The following is a 21,620-nucleotide window of genomic DNA, read 5'->3' as shown; positions in this document are numbered from 1 at the left end:
AGAGTTCTGTGACACAAGGCTAAAACAATGAATCAGGCAACCAGTTGGCCAAAACAAAATAAAAAAATAAGCAATGGAAAAGAAGTAATAATTCTATTCTTATTTGCAGATGACTTGATGATGTAGGTGTATGGTAAATATTCAAAAGAATGTTCAAATTTTAAGAAATCAAATAAGTTTTCTGGAAAGAAGGTCAATATACAAAAATCAATTTTATTTCTATATGCCAGCAACAGATATAACATGAAATTTAAAGAATAATGCCATTTACAATAGGACAGAATAAATCAAATACAATTGACCTTAGAATAATTATAGGTTTGAACTGCACAGGTCCACTTACAGATTTTTACAGCACTATAAATGTATTTTCTCTCCCTTACAATTTTTTTAGTGATAATTTTCTTTTCTCTAGCTTACTTTATTGTAAGAACATAATGTATAATACATATAACATACAAAATATGTATTAACTGTTTGTGTTGTTGGTAAGGCTTCCAGTCAACAGGAGGCTGTTAATAGTTAATTTTGTGGGGCTCAAGTTATATGTATATTTTCGACTGCATGGGGGTGGGATGGTGTCAGCACCCATAAACCCTTTGTTGTTCAGGGTCAACTATATATGTACTCAGTGCTATAAATTTCCTTCTATTCACTGCATCCCATAAATTTTGACAAGTTGTGTTTTGTTTTCATTTAGTTCCAGATGTTTTAAAATTTCTCTTGAGGGTTCTCTTGAATGACTGATGTTATTTAGTAGTATGTTATTTAATTTCCACATAACTTGGGATTTCCAGTTACCTCTCTGTTATTGCTATATCTAGTTTAATTTCATCATGGTGTGAAAGCTGACATTGTATGATTTCTATTCAAGGTGCATTTTGTTGTCCATAATGTGAACTCTCTTGATAAATACTCCACGTGATCTTGAGAAGAATATGTACTCTATTGTTGTTGGATGAAGTAGTCTATAGATTCAATTATATTCAGTTGACTGGTGTCAAGTTCAACTATATTCTTACTGATTTTCTGTCTGCTGGATCTGTCCATTTCTGATACAGATGTGTTTCTATGTAGGTCTGTGGTGATGCATTCATCTATTTCTCCTTGCAGTTCTATTGCTCTTTGCCTCATGTAGTTTGACACCATAGTTAGGTACATACACATTAAGGACTGTTATGTCCTTTCAAAGGCATTCTTCATTTCTGTTATAGTGTTGTTTCATTTTTTTTTAACCTCTAGCATTTCATTGTTGAATTTCCATCTCTCTGTTTACATTTCCCATCTGTTCTTGCATGTCCTCTACTATATCCATTAAAGCTGTCAGCATATAAACAGCACAGTTGTTTTAATATCAACCATAGTTGTATAATAATTCCAACATCCCTATCATGTCTGGTCCTGATGCTTGCTCTCTGTCTCTTCAAACTGAGAGGATTTTTTTCTTTTGTTTTTTTGCCTTTGGGTATGTTTTGTAAATTTTCCCTCATAGCCAGACATGATGTACCAGGTAAAAGGAACTACTATAACTCCGAAGAGGAAACCCAAAATGAGTATAATTATTCTCACTGGCAATTAGGGAAATTTAAATGTAAATCACAATGAAATACAATTTGATTTACATCAGAATGATGGCAATATTAGTTATATTAAAATTGATACCCTGTGAAAAATCATTTGTCAGAAACTTCTGCTGAATTGTAGCTGATGTCAACTGAGGAAGAAGCCAGCATAATGGACCTGATCAAACACAGAGTTATTAGGATTATCCATTCACCACAAGGCTGTTTCTTGGGTACACCTTCTGGTGACCAATCTAGGAGTAGGTTATTATTTTTTTTCTTTAAACACATAAGCCGAGATAGTTTGTGATTCCCTTGATGACTCCTATCTTGAAACTATAGAAATATGGTAGTCATTAATACTAGTCAGACGAGTTTCATCATATTTGTTCTCTACATTTCACCCAGCCCATAAAAACAAACCAATCAACACTGGTTGTAGCACATAAACCTGGAAAACATTGATCTCTTTAAAAGATACACCAGAAGGCCCTTATTTTAATAATCACTATCATCATTTTCACCATCATCATCATCATCATCACCACCATCTTTGTCCCTGACAACACCACAACAATCAGAGTACTATGGACAGGTAAATGGAATTTTATTTTGGAGATTAAGTCTACAAACCCTAGCAAGTTATTAGAATATTTTCTAGCTTTTTGTTAACGTCCTGCTCTCTCTAATTTAGTTTTTTTTCTGGACACCGCTAAAAAACATACTACTGTTCCTGAGATCTAAAGGCTCTGCAAAGTCAGAAAATTTCAGGAAGTTGGAAAAAAGTAATCCAACCAGCAAATTTTGCTTACTTTTTAAAAAATAAGAACACTACAATTTTTGTTCTCTAATAATATAATTTAACTCATATTTTCTCGTAGGAAAATATTTTCTTGGAAGTAATTAAAAAATATAAAATCATTATAGATTCTTGGAATAATGTATTTTATAACCCAGGTCCTGAATTGGCAGCTGGTAGACTGCAGAGGGTCCTCAAAACTTCATAGATTTTCTATTTTTTTTAAGGCTTTATTTATTTATTCATGAAAGACACAGAGAGAGGCAGAGACATAGGCAGAGGGAGAAGCAGGCTCCATGCAGTGATCCCCATGTAGGATAGAACCCCGGGACTCCAGGATCATGCCCTGAGCCAAAGGCAGACGCTCAACCGCTGAGCCACCCAGGAGTCCCACTTCGTAGATTTTCAAATGAATTCCCTTTATAGGCTCTCTACTTTTCCAGAATTGCAGAGGAAAGTTAGAGGTGAGGCCATTCAATTCATTTGATCATCAATTTCTCTTATTCACAACTCTTTCCCTAATAAAGTCCTCTATGAAAAAAAAAAAAAGATTTATCTTCATCAAACTTGGGCAATTCTGCTTTGGAATCTTACTTTAACGCTCTTCACTGTATAATAAAATTCAAGTGCATCTAATTCAAGTGGCCCATAAATGAAATTCTAATAAATGAAAACTACAGTTTTTAAAATGCTTTGCAGTTTAACTGCTAATGCAATATCAGAAGGTGGTTATAAGAAATCTGATCTAGGAAATGATATCTCATATGGACTGTGGATATAAACTATAGTGAGACTAATGCTTTAAAATTGTGAATCATACAGTTACCATTATTTTTATTGACATTATTGTAATTTGATTAAGTGGAATGTTTGATTATGCCAGAATAGTGATAATCCCTTACTTAAATTCCATTCTATACAACAATGAGGTAGGTATAGTTTAATTAAGTATATGGAGTTGATTAAATTTATTGAAGATTAATTTTTAACCTTTTCTTTTTTGTTGTTGTTAAATTGTTCATTCTGGAATGCAGAGTTATGTCTTAAAAAATGGCCAAAATTAATTTGGTAAATGAGAAAGTAAATTGTCTCATGAATGGAACTTTTAAAATATTTAGAACATCATTTAAATAATTTCAGCAATTAATAAAAAATAATTCCTAGAGTCCATGCATAACATTTACTAGAGGAAAGGTTGAATAAAACAATAAATTACTGTGATTTTGTTAGGTATAAAAGTATTTCCTTAATTATTTATGATAGGAAGAAATCCATACAGAAGGGGAAAAGAACCATCAGTGCTATATTCAACAAAATGTATTCTTTAAGCTGTAACATAGTAATTACTTGTATAGAAACCATTTCAAAAAAAAAAAAAAAAGAAAGAAAGAAAGAAAGAAACCATTTCAGGCACGTTCGAGTCACTATTCAGGGGCTACATAATGTTAAAGTCCCTTAAACTAATTTGCACGTCTCAGACGAAGCTACCAGACTAAGGTACAACTGGCTAATCCAAAACAAATTTGAGACCCCAATATCACAGAAAACATTTCTAGTTATTAGAAGACATTTATTATCAGATAGTCATAAGGTTAGAAATAGCTATTAATTACCTTAATTGAATATTCCTTTTATGTTTATTCCCCGGGGACTCCAGATGCTATTCATCTAGTGTAAGAAACATAATACCTGAATAGCTTGTTTGCTCTGATGAGATTAAACAGCAGGATTCCAATATGAAAGCATACATGGAATGCACCTGAAATAGGGAGTTTCTTTGAAGAGCTTTGGCAAATAATTCTGGTTCTGGGAAACACTAATTAACAAGTCATCAAAGGAGTATAAAGAAGAGGTAGGATTAAGAATAGAGAACAGAGCAGAGAGGAAATAAGACTGGGTGGAGTTGCACAGTTGTGTAATAAGGTAATATTTTTTTAAAAGAACTTATCTACCTAAAAATAAACTGGTCCTAGAGGGATCAAAACATAAAGATTCTAATATTCATAGGGAATATCTAATGGGCTAAATATATCCCCTGATTACAAATTCTTCTGTTTTGTAAGTTTTGTTTAGGACAAGGTGGAATACAAAAGATTGAGGATGCAGCTAAGGCTGTTCTGAAATCTGAAATCAGATTTTTATGTGTTTGTTATCGCTCTTCCTCCAAATTAGCAATTTCATGACATCATGTCTTTCAAAACATGAAGGATAACTAGTGTCCACATTTTATGTATATTAGACTGAGGGTAGCCATAAGACCTAATTGTAAACCTAGACCACTCCATTTGGATAATGCCAAGTCACCATATTTTCTGATTATTTTTCATCTAATTGATTGGTTTTGATGATGAAACTTACGTGTCTCTTAATTTATATTATACAAATAATCCATTTTATTGTCAAAACATTAGGAAATGTAGTTAAGAAAAAAGTAAACAGGGCACCTGTGTGGCTCAGTCAGTTGAGTGATTGCCTTCAGCTCAGGTCATGATCCCGGGTTCCTGGGATCAAGCCCCACATCAGGATCCCTGCTCTGGAGGGAGTCTTGCTCTACATCCTTCCCTCCCTCTGTCTCCCATCAATAAATTAATAAAATCTTAAAACAACAACAAAAAAAGGAAAAAAAGACAACAAGAAAAAAAAATCTACCCATAATCTCATAACATGGGATAACTGTGGTAGATATCGTGATATTCCCTTCCACATTTAATTAAAATTTATAAATGGTTAAACTACATGTTTGTTTATACATGTATATGTGTCCATGAATATGATGTGACTAGCCACAAAATACAACCAGACTACACCTAGTGTTTTGTAACCTGCTTTAGATAAATAAAAAAAGCAAATCAATTTCTCTTCAGCAACATGAGGATAGAAACCACATAGATCTTGCTCACTGCTTTATCCCCAGAAGCTAACACAGTACTCAAATCTGATTTGTTAAATGAATGAGCATTAGGGTCTATCCTCTTTAAGATGTAAAAGGTTTCTGCATTTCATGCTAACATAGAGGCCTAATCATAATTTATAAATTATGTTGCATGAGCTGAAGGAGAGCCAGGTAAATTTAGAAAATCTGTCATCTGATTTGAGCCATTTTCTTCCTTTCACAGGTATGGCATATCCTCCCAGAAAAGATCTTGGCCAGTATGGATAGTGATACTTATTTTTCTTGGAGTGACAGCAATCTTGGAAGTAACTATTCTTGTTCATTTTCTGGCAGTTAGTCAGTATTGACTATTTTTCATTTTCACCCTTACTACTAAATCTCCTTTTATTTTTAGAAATTGATAAGAAACAACATGAATATTAAATTTCTTCATGGAAATTTTTTCAAACCTATTTACTATGTTATTTCAACATAATAATTCTCTATTATTGAATACCCAGATTTACAAATGTTTTTGAATCAAATGCCTCCTTGACCCACTCCGTAACTTATAATATACTTAGTAATATACTACCAACTATGAGAGTGTGTGCAAGACTGAAAAGTTCAATATTTTGGGGCCAAAATGCATTGTCAGTAAATGAGCTTATGCAGTAGGTTAGTAGTTGAATTGTTATACATTTTAGTAAATATATCTAAAAATTTGGAAATCCCTACTCTTTTTAGCTCATTTCTGTTTTTTTTTTCTGAAAGGAAATTTTATTTTATTTTATTTTTTTAAATAATAAATTTATTTTTTATTGGTGTTCAATTTGCCAAATACAGAATAACACCAGTGCTCATCACATTTCTGGTTATTAAGACATAATTGCTAAATAGCAATGGATAATCCATAAGTGCCTCATTTTAAAACAAAAATTAAATTCAATTTAATTAACATGCAGTGTATTATTAGTTTCAGAGGTAATTTAGTGATTCTTCAGTTGCATAGAACACCCAGTGCTGATTACATCAAGTGCTCTCCTTAATGCCCATCACCCAATTATTCCATCCCCCCACCTACCTCCCCGCTAGCAGCCCTCAGTTTGTTTCCTGTAGTTATGTGTAAAATCATATGGTATTTGTCTTTCTCTGACTCACTTATTTTGTTTTGTTTTGTTTTGTTTTTTAAAGATATAGCTTTTTTTTTTTCAATTTTTATTTATTTATGATAGTCACACAGAGAGAGAGCGAGAGAGGCAGAGACATAGGCAGAGGGAGAAGCAGGCCCCATGCACCGGGAGCCCGACGTGGGATTCGATCCTGGGTCTCCAGGATCGTGCCCTGGGCCAAAGGCAGGCGCCAAACCACTGCGCCACCCAGGGATCCCGACTCACTTATTTTGTTTTGCATAATACCTTCTAGTTCTATCCTTGTCATTGCAAATGGTAAGATTTCATTCTTTTTGATGGCTGAGTAATACATATACCACCTCTTCTTTATCCATTCACCTGTCAATGGTATCTGGACTTTTTCCATAATTTGACTATTGTGGACATTGCTGCTATAGCAGCAATGGGGTCTAGGTGCCCCTACAATTCACTATGTTTGTATCCTTTGTATAAATATCTAATAGTGCAATTGATGGGTCATAGGGTAATTCTTTTTTTTTTACCTTTTTGTGGAACTTCTATACTGTCTTCCAGAGTGGCTGCACCAGTTTACATTCCCACCAACAGTGTAAGAGGGTTCCCCTTTCTCTGCAGCCTCACCAACATTCATTGTTTCCTGAGTTGTTAATTTTAGCTATTCTGACTGGTGTGAAGTGGTATCTCATCGTGATTTTGATTTGTATTTCTCTGATGCCCAGTGATGTTGACCATTTTTTCATGTGTCTGTTGTCTATTTGTATGTCTTCTTTGGAGAAATATCTGTTCATGTCTTCTGCCCATTTCTTGACTGGATTCTGTGTTTTTTGGGCAATGAGTTTGATAAGCTTTTTATAGATTTTGGATGCTAGCCCTTTATCTGACGAGACAGATATCTTCTTGCAAATATCTTTTCCCATTCTGTAGGCTGCCTTTTAATTTTGTTGATTGTTTCCTTTGCTGTGCAAAAGCCTTTTTTATCTTTATGAGGTCCCAATAGTTCATTTTGCTTTTGGTGCCCTTGCCCTTGAAGATGTGTTTAGCAAGAAGTTATTGTAGCCAACGTCAAAGAAGGTGTTGCCTGTGTTTTCCTTTAGGATTTTGATGGATTCCTATCTCATATTTGGGCCTTTCATTCACACAAATGTCTCATCTAATAGATAGTAGAAGTGACTGAATGTTTATATAAATTTGATCTTTATTTTTAAAATTAACACTACATTCAGAAAGCTTGTTTTTAAATCCTTAAATTTGTGTAGCTATTTAATGTTTTCAAAGAAATTTGACACCCATTATTCCACTTGATCCTCATAATAATCTTTTGAGCTAGGGAGGGTAGAGGGTGTACATCATCTAGAAAGTAAATGGGAATGTTTGTAATGCTTCCTGTATCAGAAGTGGTTAGAAAGAGTAACTGGGTAATCACTAGGCTAAAATTTAGATTATGTATGAAATTAGGTTTCAGGGCAGTCCCGGTGGCCCAGCAGTTTAGCGCTGCCTTCGGCCTGGGATGTGATCCTGGCAACCTGGGATTAGTCCCACGTCGAGCTCCCTGCATGAAGCCTGCTTCTTCCTTTGACTGTGTCTCTGCCTCTCCCTCTCTCTCTCTGTGTCTGTCATGAATAAATAAATAAAATAGAAAAGAAAAGAAAATTAGGTTTCATCTACAGTACACACTCAGATGGTTTGTTAGTGGTTGCCTGGATTGCTGTTTTGAGGTGAATATTGAGGGTATTCCTGGCTTCAGTGGGGCAGTGACATCTATTATCATACGAAGAAAGGATGGTGATCACTTCATTAATGCTGGGTAGTTGCCATTTCTAGAATGAGTGAATATCCACTCCCTTTCATTGCTTTCCTCTTCCCTTCTCTCTCCCTCTAATTATTTAAAAGTCTGGGTCAAACGTTAATTTTGAGACCAAGATATGGAGGGACTAAAGGCTACTTGTTATTTTAAAATTCTTTGAGTATTTCTTTGTTTCACAGGAAAGATTTTCTATTACCAAGGTGATTTTCATATTTCTGGAGTTACATACAATGATAGCTGTGAGAATGAAGCTTCACAAGTCAGCACAGATATGAGCAAAAATATAGAGACTAAGGTAAGTCCAAGATTTCTTTTAATAATTTCATAATAAATTTGTTTGGAACAGATATGGTGGCTACTTTGTTTCTTTCTCTTGACAGATGTCTGGTGCTTTTCAAAATTCTAGTATATATAAGGAATATATCAACTCTCAGGTCATCAAAATTCTATAAGTATGAATTCAATCAGGGTCTTATGGAAAGGGAGGTAGATGATATGTCACATCAGCCATAGTTTTAACAGCAATAGAAAAAATACAAAGAGAGAAGGAAAGAAGGAAAAGAAGAAAGAAAGAAGAAAGAAAGAAAGAAGAAAGAAAGAAAGAAAGAAAGAAAGAAAGAAAGAAAGAAAGAAAAAGAAAGAATTCTCCATAAATTAAAATGCTTTTGCAATTAAACTTCTGTTCAGAGTAGGAACTGTTTTGTACAAATCTGTAATCTCCACACTTGAAGGGGAATTTTAAGGTTGTTGATAGCAGTCAGTCTCAACTGACTACTATGATGAAAGATAATTGTAACTTTAGAAAACAGAACCCCACCTGATTATTTTGCTTCTCACATACTAACCTCTCCTTCTCCCATCCACACCCATCTGGCCATACCTTTCCTAAAATAATCTTTTGGTCTCTTTAGTAATCATTATCACTATAATGACCGTGAAGCAAAGTGAATTTAAACATCATTTAAGATAACATTTGTCCAAATATGTCTTTGAAATATGCTTGAGTTTGGTGGTAGTCAGGAGGGCTGCAGAGGGGAAGGGTATCTGGAGCATGGGGGATGAGTGATAAAGGGAGAGTATACTTATATTTTGGTAACGGCCAGTATCCATTTTAGGGGAATTCTGAACTTCCAAAACAAAACAAAAATATCCAGCTGGACAAAAAAACCCAACCAACTAACCTACTTACCAACAGACAAACAAAAAACCTTCAAAAACCCTTCTATTGAAAATAGAGTTGTGGGTATTTTTAAAAATTGTGATTTGGTTTGAAAATCTCCCAAAATGAATTAATCTCCTTCCCTAATTAATAAAAAGGATTAATAAAATATATAACATATATAAATATATAATTATATATTATTATATTAATATATCATATATATTATTAATTTATAATAAATAAATAAATAAATATATATATATATATATAAAATGGAGAGTCTCTTTATCCTATAGAGGCATCTTTCTGAGCTTTCCCATTGTACAGATCTATTGGGGTAGAGATGTATAAGAAATTATAGGTAGAAGCTTAGTCTGGCTCCTGAATATACAGTAGGTGTTCTTTTTTGAATGCTTCCTGGTCCTGAATTTATCTCTTTATCTAAAGTTATTAGAAAATATTGTACAGGGATGCCTGGGTAGCTCAGCGGTTAAGCGTCTGCCTTTGGCCCAGGGTGTGATCCTGGAGTCCTGGGATCAAGTCCCACATCAGGCTCCCTGCATGGAGCCTGCTTCTCCCTCTGCCTGTGTCTCTGCCTCTCTCTCTCTCTCTCTCTGTCTCTGTCTCTCATGGATAAATAAAATCTTAAAAAAAAAAGATATCTGTACAAAGACATGGTTTTTACTGTTATAATAAAATCTTACATCAATCATTTGTTGGCCAGTACTCAGTTTCTCACATACTGGAAATATTCTGATTTCTAGTTTGTAGTTCACATCTTCTCACATGACCAATACCTTTGAACCAGTTAGAAGATTTTTAGAGACCCTTGCACTTTATACACACTGAGACAATATCTGTGTATTGTTCTTTAATATATCTAATGGAAATAATATAATTGAAATATAGGAAATTCAATGTGTTCACAAAACATCTACAAAAATAAAAAAAGAGCACACTAGAGCATTTCAGTTGTTTCTAGTCCTGATCGCAATGGCTCAAATGTACAGTTGCAGCTGACATTCAAATTTCCTCCAGCAAAGAGGAATAGCATGAAGACTGAAACTGAAGCTATCTTATATCAGATATTGAAAGACAACGTGGCATCCTGGAATGCAGTCCCTAATTCCATTAGACTCATAGGTATTTCACTTTTTTCCTTTATTTTCTATTACTTAGGTTTCTGGACTTTTTGAAAGAAAGTACTAGGGAAAAAAATTAACCAGGAGTTTCAGGAATTTGCTTTGGGAAAAAAAAATATACTTCTCAAATTCTGGTATGCCTACCAATGAGTTGGCATATAAGGGGCAGTGGCATAAAATCTTTGACAAGTGATAGGAAGGAAGGCTAAATGTGGGCTTGCATGTAAACTTGGAAGGCTTCACATTTATGTATGAAAAAGGGGGCCAAGGATCCTAATTGAAGTATTATTCCTCCCTTCCCTCTACTCTTGTCAGGGTTTCATTATAGGAAACAGACTGTGCTTACTTGATCATTCAGTGTGGAGATTGCTAGGTAAGAAGGGAGTTGGGGATACGGAGTTCTCACTGCTTCTTGTGGAAGAATGGGAATGATACTAACAAAGAAAAAAATTGTCTGGAATAATGTTCTAGAAAACAAAGGAAGAAAATGATAGGATCTTGCCTCAGTACAGAAACTGAAGTCTGTAAAGATCTTGAAGATCTTGCAAAGGTCTTGAAACTCTCACTTGGATTGTTAAAAGACCTGTTAGGTGATAAGCATGTAGTTCAGAGCCTAGTTTTGTGGTTCTCTCAGATTGACAGTTGATCCTAGTGTCCTTGAAGGCTACCAAGGCCAACAACTGCCAGTTATAGCTCCTTTGCCTCAGAATACCTGTCACCAGTTGACCAGTCATGAGAAGTGAGTTTGAGATAGAACTTCTCAAAAGAACACTACAATTGCTCTGTGGGTAGCACTTGGTAAAGAAGGCTGCCCTTCTATGTCTTAGGGGTTTAGAGTCAGCACTTGGTGGGTCTTCTTGTAGTTCCGTACTCTTTCTCTTTAAAATCTCTTCCCAGGGGCACCTGGGTGGCTCAGTTGGTTAAACATCTGACTCTTAGTTTCTGCTCAGGACATGGTCTCAGGGTCATGAGATCGATCCCTGCAATGAGCTCTACACTCATCCAGGAGTCTGCTTCAGACCCTCCCTCCCCCATCTGCCCCCCCCCCTTACACTGTTTTTCTCTCTCTCTAGTAAATGGGTGAATCTTTTGAAAAAAAAAAAAAAAAAAAGTCTCTTCCTAATAGAAAAGAGACTTGAATTTAAGTTAAATTCTTAAAATTTCATAAATCAGCCATAGTTATGAGATGACTCTAAAGAGAAGGATAGGCCCAATGAAATGAAAATTTAGTTGGAATTTTTTCCTTTGTAGATAACAGTATTTCAGAGAGATGAGAATTCTCATAAGGAAAGATATCCAAAGATAATTAATTCATGCCCCTCTTTTAGTGAGAATATAAACTTCTCACCTTAGTAAATATTTTGCTGCCACTATTACAAAATTGAGAGCTTTGTTTTTTATTTCCTTTTCCTCTTTCCTATACTACCTGGTAGACATGTGGAGAGATGGTTAAAATATAACAAGTAGGAGAGAGAGGGGCTGGTAACTGATATGTGAACTAGTCTGAATAGTTAAATATTGAGTGTAATTGAGCTAAGAAAGTTAGCATGTATGTTCTTGGATTGAAGATAATTGCTTAATGATATTTTATTTTTTTATGTTTTTTTTTTAATTTCAGAAATTAGCAAAGCTAATGTTGAAATACTTACCAACAACTGTAAGTTTAGAAACTATGATAAATTTAACACATTCACAAATATTTCTCTATCATTATTCTAAAAAGTGTCTTGAAATATATTGTTTGGAAATCCATTAAATAGTCTGCCAAAGTTATTGTATAAACCAGATATATATGGAATTTCATTTTGAAAAACACTGACTTATGAATTTTAACATTTGTAAGGAGTTGTCCAAAAGAATGAAATGAGAACTGATTTCAAAGAATGGAATCATGAGTGAAAACTATCATATCTGAGTAAGTTAAAATAAAAAAGATTGAAGGTATAAAAAGACAAGATAATAAGAAAATATAAAAGTAGGCTATATCAAATACATTTATTATAAGATAAAAAAAATAGTTCTGTGTATTTTAAATGAATTCTTTTTAGGGCATCATATTGCCCACAAGATACATCTATGCATTCATTTATTCAATGGATTATTTATGGCATATCTATTATCTACATGGAACTTTACAGATAGCATTTCATATGCTGTGTAAGAGGCCGACATTATGAAGTAAAGTCTCCACCTTCCAGAAATTTGCAATCTACTTGGAGAGATGATAATTGTAACAAATAGATAAAATAAATTTTGTCAAAAGGTGATTGAGAGTGAAAAAGAGGATAAGTAAAAGTTACCAAACCAAGACGAAGTTGGGTACCGTGATCACGGGATAGTCCAGAGAAGGCACAACAAGCTTAGTAGATGCTGGACAATCATTCAAGGGTTTCAAGTAATGTTTTAAGATGTGTTTCTTGTAAAGCATAATCAAAGATAGCTGCTCTTATGTAAATAAATCCTTTCTTCAGGTTGTGAAAGACCAACCAACAGTATCACAGCAGACAACTGAATTGTGAATGGGAAGAATGCTCTGGTGGGGGCATGGCCATGGCAAGGCAGCATGCAATGGAAAGGTCAACACAATTGTGTGGCATCTCTTATCAGCAGCTGGTGGCTATTACTGGCAGTTCACTGCTTTGCTGAGTGAGTGTGAAAGTCTGGCTAAATGTAGGATTCAGGTACAGGCCTATTTTTTTGGTTATTTGTGGGGGTTGACCTAAATGACCTAAATATGTGAACATTCACCAAGGCCAAATGAAATTTATAATTACCTGCATAACTGAAGAGGAACAGAGGCATTTAAATTTGTCGAAAAGGAAGGGCACCTCGGTGGCACAGTTGGTTGAGTATCCAACTCTTGGTTTCATCTCAGGTGGTGATCTCAGGGTGAAATGGAGCCTTGCATCAGGCTCCATGCTCAGCATGGAGTCCGCTTAAATTTGTCTCTCCCCCTCCCTTTGTCTTCCCCCCATGCTTGCACACGTTCACTCTCTTTCTCTTTCTCTCCCTCTCTAAAATAAGTAAATAAATCTTTAAAAAATTGTCAAAGAGGAAAAGTGAGTAGAAGTAATTCACATTTTGGGATCCCTGGGTGGCGCAGCGGTTTGGCGCCTGCCTTTGGCCCAGGGCACGATCCTGGAGACCCGGGATGAATCCCACATTGGGCTCCCGGTGCATGGAGCCTGCTTCTCCCTCTGCCTGTGTCTCTGCCTCTCTCTCTCTCTCTCTGTGACTATCATAAATAAATAAAAATTAAAAAAAAAAAAAGAAGTAATTCACATTTTCCAAATAGCTATTTCGGCTTGACGTTAAATACTTTATTTACATCATTTTATTTAATCATAACAATAAATACACATGGAAGGTATAATTTAAAGATGGAGAAACTAGAGTTCAGAAATGGTGCTGTAACTTGGCAAAGGTGATACAACTACTAAAGAACAGAAGTTGAATGTGACCCCAGGTATGGCTGACTCCAGTTACTGTGTGTTTATTTGTCTTGCCCTCTAGGAGTTTACTACCTAACCAAAGATATTTGAATGAGATATACTGGAGGTACTCGTCAGCATAGAGTAGTAATATACCACATATACAATAACACAGTAAATTCTGTGAAATTTTGATGAGGAAGGAGAACATAGCCAGCTGACAGATGAAGATGGTAATATATGACCCAGACCCTAAAGATTAAAGATTTGATTGATAGGATGGGTAGATGGGAAAGAACAATATGCATTTTGGATTTGGAAAACCACCTTCTTCAGATGTCTTAGGTGGAACAACAAAAGTTGTGTTCTCTAGGCAGTAAACAAAAAGAGCAATTTGAAGTAGAGAAGATTTGTTAGAAGAAACATTAGAAAATGCACTCCAGGGATCCCTGGGTGGCTCAACAGTTTGACGCCTGCCTTTGGCCCAGGGCGTGGTCCTGGAGTCCCGGAATTGAGTCCTGCATTGGGTTCCCGGCATGGAGCCTACTTCTCCCTCTGCCTGTGTCTCTGCCTCTCTCTCTATGTCTATCATGAATAAATAAATAAAATCTTGAAAAAAAAAAAGAAAATGCACTCCAAAAATTTGTTGTGTTGCCTGGGCACATTTCTAGTTGACAAGATGCTTACTTCCTGAGGAAGTCTTTCTTACAAAGCATGGTTGCAGGATTTGTCTCTGAAGCAATTTTCAAAAAGTAGTCCATAGATAGGGGACTACCAGAGGACTCGTTAGAAGTGTGGATCCTTAAACATCAACATAAATCTTAGGATGTGGAGCCTGAATTGATTCTAAGGCAGTAGAGTTTAAGAAACACATTGAGTGTATGGAGTCACTGAAGGTTTTAGAATGTGAGAAGGATTGAAGAATGTTGCCATTACATGAAGGTCTTGAAAAATAAAAACAAAACAAAAACAAAAATAGCACCTGACATTTTGAGGGAAGGTGAGATAAGTTAATGGGATGTTAAGTCCTAAATTGAGAAGGAGTTTCAGTGAGGAGCTAGAGAAATGATCAGAAAATTTAAATTAGAAACCAAGATGCCACGGACTTGGTAAACATAATAGGGTAATTGAGTAAGAACGAGTGGCAATTTTTTTATGTACAAAGATGCCCACAGCCTGCCACAGGCTCTTGGAATCCAGGGTATTTGGCAATAAGAGTGATTATGGGCCCCATCCACTGAGGCAGCTCATATGACTCCTACCCAAGTCAGAAACTGGTGAGGCTTTAGTAGTAGAAAACATCATTGGCTCTAGTTAGGAGGATTTGCAGAAATCTGACAGCTCTAATAGTCCTTAGCACTATTTTATTTGCCACATCTCTGAGTCAAAGACATCTTTAAAAATAAAAATTTAGCGTTTTCTAGTGTTGGTGGTGAGCCTACTTCATGCTTTATAGTTATGAGATAATGACACTATGAATGCTGTTGTCACTCAAAAACTGCATGTATTTTAATCAAATTTTGTCTTCTAGGAAAAATAATTCAGATGATGGGACTGTCAATTTTGGAACTGTAGTAAATAAAGCGTATATGACACAGAAAGTCCAAAACATTATTTTTCATGAAAATTATAGCACGGCTGGGGTTTATAATGATATTGCCCTCATGCAGCTTGCTGAAGAAGTCTTTTTCACAAAGTAAATTTGTAGGATTTGTCTTCCTGAAGCCAAAATGAAGCTCTCAGAAAATGCCAGTGTTGTAGTTATAGGATGGGGAACACTTTATGTGAACGGTAAGTTTTTCTGTAAAAAGGTAATAGCTTCATGGGAATAATTATTTAACCAATCAATCACCCTTTTATGCAATTTATCACTCAGTAAATATCCCAAAAAGAGAACCAAGTGGTGGAACCAAATTGTCTTCAATTTCTAAAATACCTCTGGGGATAAAAATTGGAAAAATTGGAGTTATGTGTGAGGCAGCCAGCTGTAATAAACACCAGAAAGGGACCAATCTATGTTGAGACTGGCCTGGCTCTTGCTGACCAAAAGAATCTACTTTATTCTATAGATGTTCTTTGTCTCAACAATCAAGGATTAAGATCCCCATAATACGCAGAATGTATTGCCTTTAGGTCCCCTTCCAGTGATACTTCAACAAGCCTCTGTGAAGATTATTGACAACAAAGTTTGCAAGGCTCCACATGCATTATCTGGCACCATGACTGACAAAATGCTATGTGCTGGATTTATGTCAGGAAAAGCTAATGCATGTCAGGTATGTCTACACATATTATCAAATCATTTTCTCCCAGAGTACTAATTAAATGGAAGTTTTTATAAACAAAATGTTTTGTGTGTAGTAATGATTTCCATAGAGTAGCTTATTTTGATCCACATAATGGATGTTTATTAATCCCAGTTATGTATCAGACACCAGCCTAGATGCTGGGAGGCACTGGTGAACAAAATCCCTCCTCTCATGGAGTTTTCAGTCTAGGAATCCATACCAAGGATAATACTGACACGGTAATAAAATAAATTTGGCCTTATTTTCTAGGCAATCAGCAGAATAGAATGCTGCGTCTTCCTTATCAGGAGATGTAGCAGGAGATCTAGCATGTGCACATGTCACCCATTCCTCAGGCTTCATTATGCAAGAGCCAAATCATTTTCTTCATAGTCAAGGCTAAACTCATTGGAAGGTCTGCCCAATCTAGCATATGGCGGCTGTAGGCGATATAATCTGGTTTGGAGTTGCCCTGGGTTTTGAATAAACCCAAGTTCCATAGTTGTTTGTTTGTTTGTTTGTTTTAAGATATATTTATTTGAAAGAAAGAGACAAAGCATGGGCAGGGGGAGGAAGCAGAGGGAGAGGGAGAAACAGACTCTCCACTGAGCAGGGAGCCTAACCTGGGGCTCGATCCTAGGACTCTGAGTTCATGACCTGAGCCGAAAGCACTGACTGAGCCACTCAGGCACCCCTAAGTTCCACAGTTCTGAACCTAAAAGAGGATGGACTCTTTTCAGAGCCTAGAGTCTTTTGGTAAGTCCAGAGAAGCAGTAAAAAGAAATTCTTTGATGGGACAAGAAACATGTCTTCCTATCTTCTTCTAGAATGATTCTGATGGACCACTAGCTTACTTGGACTCTAGAAATATCTGACACCTTGTTGGCATAGTAGCTGGGGTGATGGATGAGCTAAAAAGAATAAGCCAGCATTTATACCTGAGTGACTGCTTATCGTGATTGGATTACTTCCAAGATGGGGCTCAGAAAGAAAAGTAACTTTGGAATGGAATATAAAGACAACAGTAGGGTATTCCTATCCATTGCTTCAAGTCTTTTTCTTTTGATTGTTGATAAATCCTTTTCTTATGTCCAAATACATAAAGGTCTTTATCAATATTTAATTATACCAATAACATTATCCATTCGTTTATTAATTTAAATAATATAGGAAATAGGAAGAAAAAAAGAAAAGATGGCCAAAATATTTTTATTAATTGCCTTGTTCTCATTTAGCTTATCATTATATTCAGAATTTTACCTTAATTTATTTTTCAGAAATTAAAAACTACACATTTTGTTAATATAAGAACATATATGGGTCTAGCAAATAAATTCTTTTTCATTCAATGCATAAATTATAATTGCATTTTATTAAACTGGAATATGTCAAATAAATAATATACATTCATTTTTTATTTATATGCAAGATAGTTTGTGTACCTTGTATAGTCATACAATCTTGGAGTGGAGAAGGCATATGAGCTAGAAGTTTCTCAATTTATAGACAAGGAAACTAAAGACTAGAGAGGAAAAATTATTCTCTTAAAGTCCCTCTTCAGTGGTGACCCTCACATGAACTTCCTCTGCTAGAATTTAGATCCAAAATTAGTCAAGAGTTTAAAAATAATTTTTAGGTTGCAATGATTTATATGACATTTTCTTCATGTCATCTTTTTGTCATTTTTGTTTGCCTTCCCTTGTAGCAAAAATAATGTGAGGTCTCTAAGGGCAGGGGACTGTGTGACACCTACTGTAATAAATGCACTTGCAGTGCATATACAAATAAGTGTATAAGGGCTGACTTAGTAGTCTATGCAAATAATATACTTTTTATAATTTCCCAAAATAAAATAAGTAGCTAAAATTTTTGAAAGCAGCTAAAATAAACTAGAAAAAAAATACTCCTTTCTTCAATTATTTGTGACATTACTCTTTCATTATTATAAGGTATGAATCAAATGATATGTATGATGACAAACCAATCCATAGCATGTTTATTGAGCACCTAAAATGTTCCAGGAGCTATCAGTATCTTCTTTCAAGCATGCTGCATTTAGTGAATAAAGATGGGCAATAAACATATAAACAATAATACAAAACATATAAATAAGAAAATTCTGGGTTGTGATAAATGTAATGAAGAAAACAAAAAGTAATATGATAAACAATGGTGAAGCAGATGAGGGGTACTTGAGACTGGACAGTCTGAATGACTTTTCCAAGAGAATAGCATTTGAGCTGTACCTAGGTAATGAAGAAGCAAAATATACACCCGGGAGAAGAGAAATCCAAAGGGAACAAGTGTAAAGTCTTTGAGATAGAAATAAGAAGGTAGACGTGTGGGTAGAAACAAGGCAACCATGACTGAAGTCTTGAGGGTAAATGAGAGATGGTAGAAAGGAGTATATGAAGAGGTGATTGGGGACCAAGTCAAATAGGGTTTTTTAAAGACCTTGGATTTTATTTTACCAGCAGTGAGGGACCCTGGAGTTTTCTAAGCAGATGCAGGAGTGAGATTATCTAATATCATACTTTGGAGGATCGCTTTAACTTTGATAAAGAGAGTCGGCTGGAGTTGGGAGTGAAGATACATAATGAAAATCAGGAAGACACATGAGAAAGCTGTTGCACTTGTCCTGGCAAGAAATGAACGCCTATTCACCCTCTTCCTTGGGGTTCAGGAACTTATCTAGGTAGGATAATACAAGGAATCCTTTCATAAGGCAACTCAAGGTGGAAGAAAAAGGGCATAGACCTATTTAGTATAGCACCACTATTAAGAGATATAAGAGGTATTATTATTGCCTCTTTATCTTGTAGATACTTAATTCAGAAGCCAGATACCTGTGAACTTATTTCCTTCCTCCCCAGCCTTATGAGCTTAGTGTCTTAGTTAGCTTGGGATGCTAAAATAAATCATCTAGACTTAGTGGCTTCAACAATATACATTTATATTTCTTATAGTTTTGAGGCTAGGAAGTCCAAGATTAAGGTGCCAACAGATCTGGTCTTTGGTAAGGACATGATCTAAGGCTCCAGCTCCAAATACCATAATATTGGGGATTAGAGTTTCAACATATGAATTTTGAGGAGGTGCAAACATTCAGTCCATAGACCATAGATCTCAGTCTGTTTCCTGTTTCTTCTGGGGGGAAAATCAGTTAGAGCTGAATGGGTGATTACCACAGCACAGAAGTGATGGGAAGTGTTAGAGTTTTTATCTTTTATCTAGCTTCAAATTAGCCAACTAGTTTTAGCTTTTTTTTTTTTCTAAGATTTTATTTATTTATTCATAAGACACACAGGGAGAGGCAGAAACAGGGGCAGAGGGAGAGGCAGGCTCCCTGCAGGGAGCCTGTTGTGGGACTCAATCCTGGGACTCTGGGATCTCAACCTGAGCCAAAGGCAGACGCTCAACCACTGAGCCACCCAGGTGCCCCTAGTTTTAGCTTTAATAAAGAACGATTAATAATGGCTTCCTTGTTCAAGGATTGTATTTTTTTTTTTTTAAGATTCATTTGAGAGAGAGCAAACGAGCAAGAGTATGCATGAGTGAGGAGCACAAGGAGAGGGAGAGAATCTTCAACAGACTCCCTGCTGAGCATGGAGCTTCTACTCAAACTCCAGGTTCCCATGACCTATGAGATCATGACCTGAGCTGAAACTGAGATTCAGATGCATAACTGACTAAGCCACCCAGGGCCCTGAGAATTGTATTTATAATAGAAATATCTCCAATCATTTTCTCTCTGTCTTAGGTCTTTTAACTCATAATCCAGTATTTTGTTCAGACTTTCATATTAATGTGTTTAAGGAATACCCTCACTGAAAAGTGAGCCAGAAAAGAGAAGGTGAAGTGATGGAAAATATAGATAATTATTTTAAATTTATTTCTTTTATTTAGCCTTAGACATACGCCTATGGTCCAAAGCACTCTGGAAACTCTATTCCACTGACTGGAGTTTTTCTTGCATAACTCACAAATATCTTCATGTTCTCCTTACTGAGTTTAAATTTAAATAATATGATCGACCCTTTACCCCCACTGCCCTTGCCCCTTTCTCTATACACCACTTAGCCTGGCAAAACCACAAATTTGGTTATATCCCACTCTCCAACTTTCTGGTATATGATACTGTTTGCTGACAGCAGCTGGAGAAAAATGCACACCATGCTGACTAGTCTCACTTTAAAATCATGATCCCAGGCCTCAAATGGGTCCTTAACACTCCTTGAAAATCATTCTGGACTTCTGTTGTCCAATTCCCTCTCATTCTCCTAAATAACTCCTTCATTCCTCTCCTTAACTTCCACAGTTTCTTCTCGTTGATAGTTTTGCTAGCACCTGATAATTTTGCTCATTATTTTACCAAGAAAACAGAAGGAATCAGATGAGAGCTTCTACTAGTGCTTATCATAAAAATCCATTAACCTATTTGTTTCTTGAAAGTCAATAGAGACAAGTGAAGTCTGGAGCTAAATTGCCTGTGTTCAAATCTTAGCTTTGCCACTTACCAGATGTGTGACCTCATGCAAATGCTTGGACATCACCATGTCTTGTTTTCCTTGATATGACGTGGGGATAAGAACAGTATCTACTTCATGGTGTTGTTGTGGAGTTTTGAAGAAGTTAACAAATGCAATGCATCTCAAACACATAGCAAATGCAAGATAGAGATTAGCTATTATTGCCATCTGTCTGCCCTTCTGTTACAATAAATCAACTGTTGGATCAACACCAATCTAAGGCCAAACTCTATACTATACCTGTGATATCCTATTTCCATAGACCCAGTAATTTTATAAAATTTCCCAGATAAAAATAAAGGTCTTTTTTAAAAAACCCTATATCTCCTTCCTGCCATATTTCTCCCTCAAATACGGTTAAAAGTGTTGTTTCACCTCTTTTCCTTTTATTTTCCCAAACTCACTCCAATCAAGATAGTGACTCAGATACTGCTCTAAAACCACATTTCTCAAGATTGTCCGTACATTCCATGTTGCCAGCTCCGATGCTCAATTCTCAGTCTCCCTCTTACTTAGCCTGTCAATAGCTTTTAGTACTATGGATCATGCAGTATTATACACTTGCTTTTCCCTTATTATTTTTTAAAAATATTTTATTTATTTATTTGAGAGAGAGAGAGAGAAAGGAAGAGAGAGAAAGAGAGAGAGCGCGCACACAAGCAGGGGGAGTAGCAAGACAGAAGCAAGTTTCTTGCTGAGCAGAGACCCTAACGTAGGGTTCTATTCCAGGACCCTGGGATCATGACCTAAGCTGAAAGCAGATACTTATCTGACTGAGCACCGAGGTGTCCCTTCTTTTATTTTATTTTTAATCAGAGTGTAGTTGACATACAATGTTATATTAGTTTGAGGTGTACAACATATTGATTTGACAGTTATA

General features: G+C 35.7%; 1 pseudogene; it reads left to right on the top strand.

Moving 5' to 3' along the window:
* Positions 1-3,285: 3,285 nt before the first annotated feature.
* LOC121474080 lies at positions 3,286-19,063 on the top strand (annotated as a pseudogene).
* Positions 19,064-21,620: the final 2,557 nt, after the last annotated feature.

Source organism: Vulpes lagopus, chromosome 12 (genome assembly GCF_018345385.1).
Source record: "Vulpes lagopus strain Blue_001 chromosome 12, ASM1834538v1, whole genome shotgun sequence".
Classification (NCBI taxonomy): domain Eukaryota; kingdom Metazoa; phylum Chordata; class Mammalia; order Carnivora; family Canidae; genus Vulpes; species Vulpes lagopus.
This window is presented reverse-complemented; position numbering and strand designations above follow the sequence as displayed.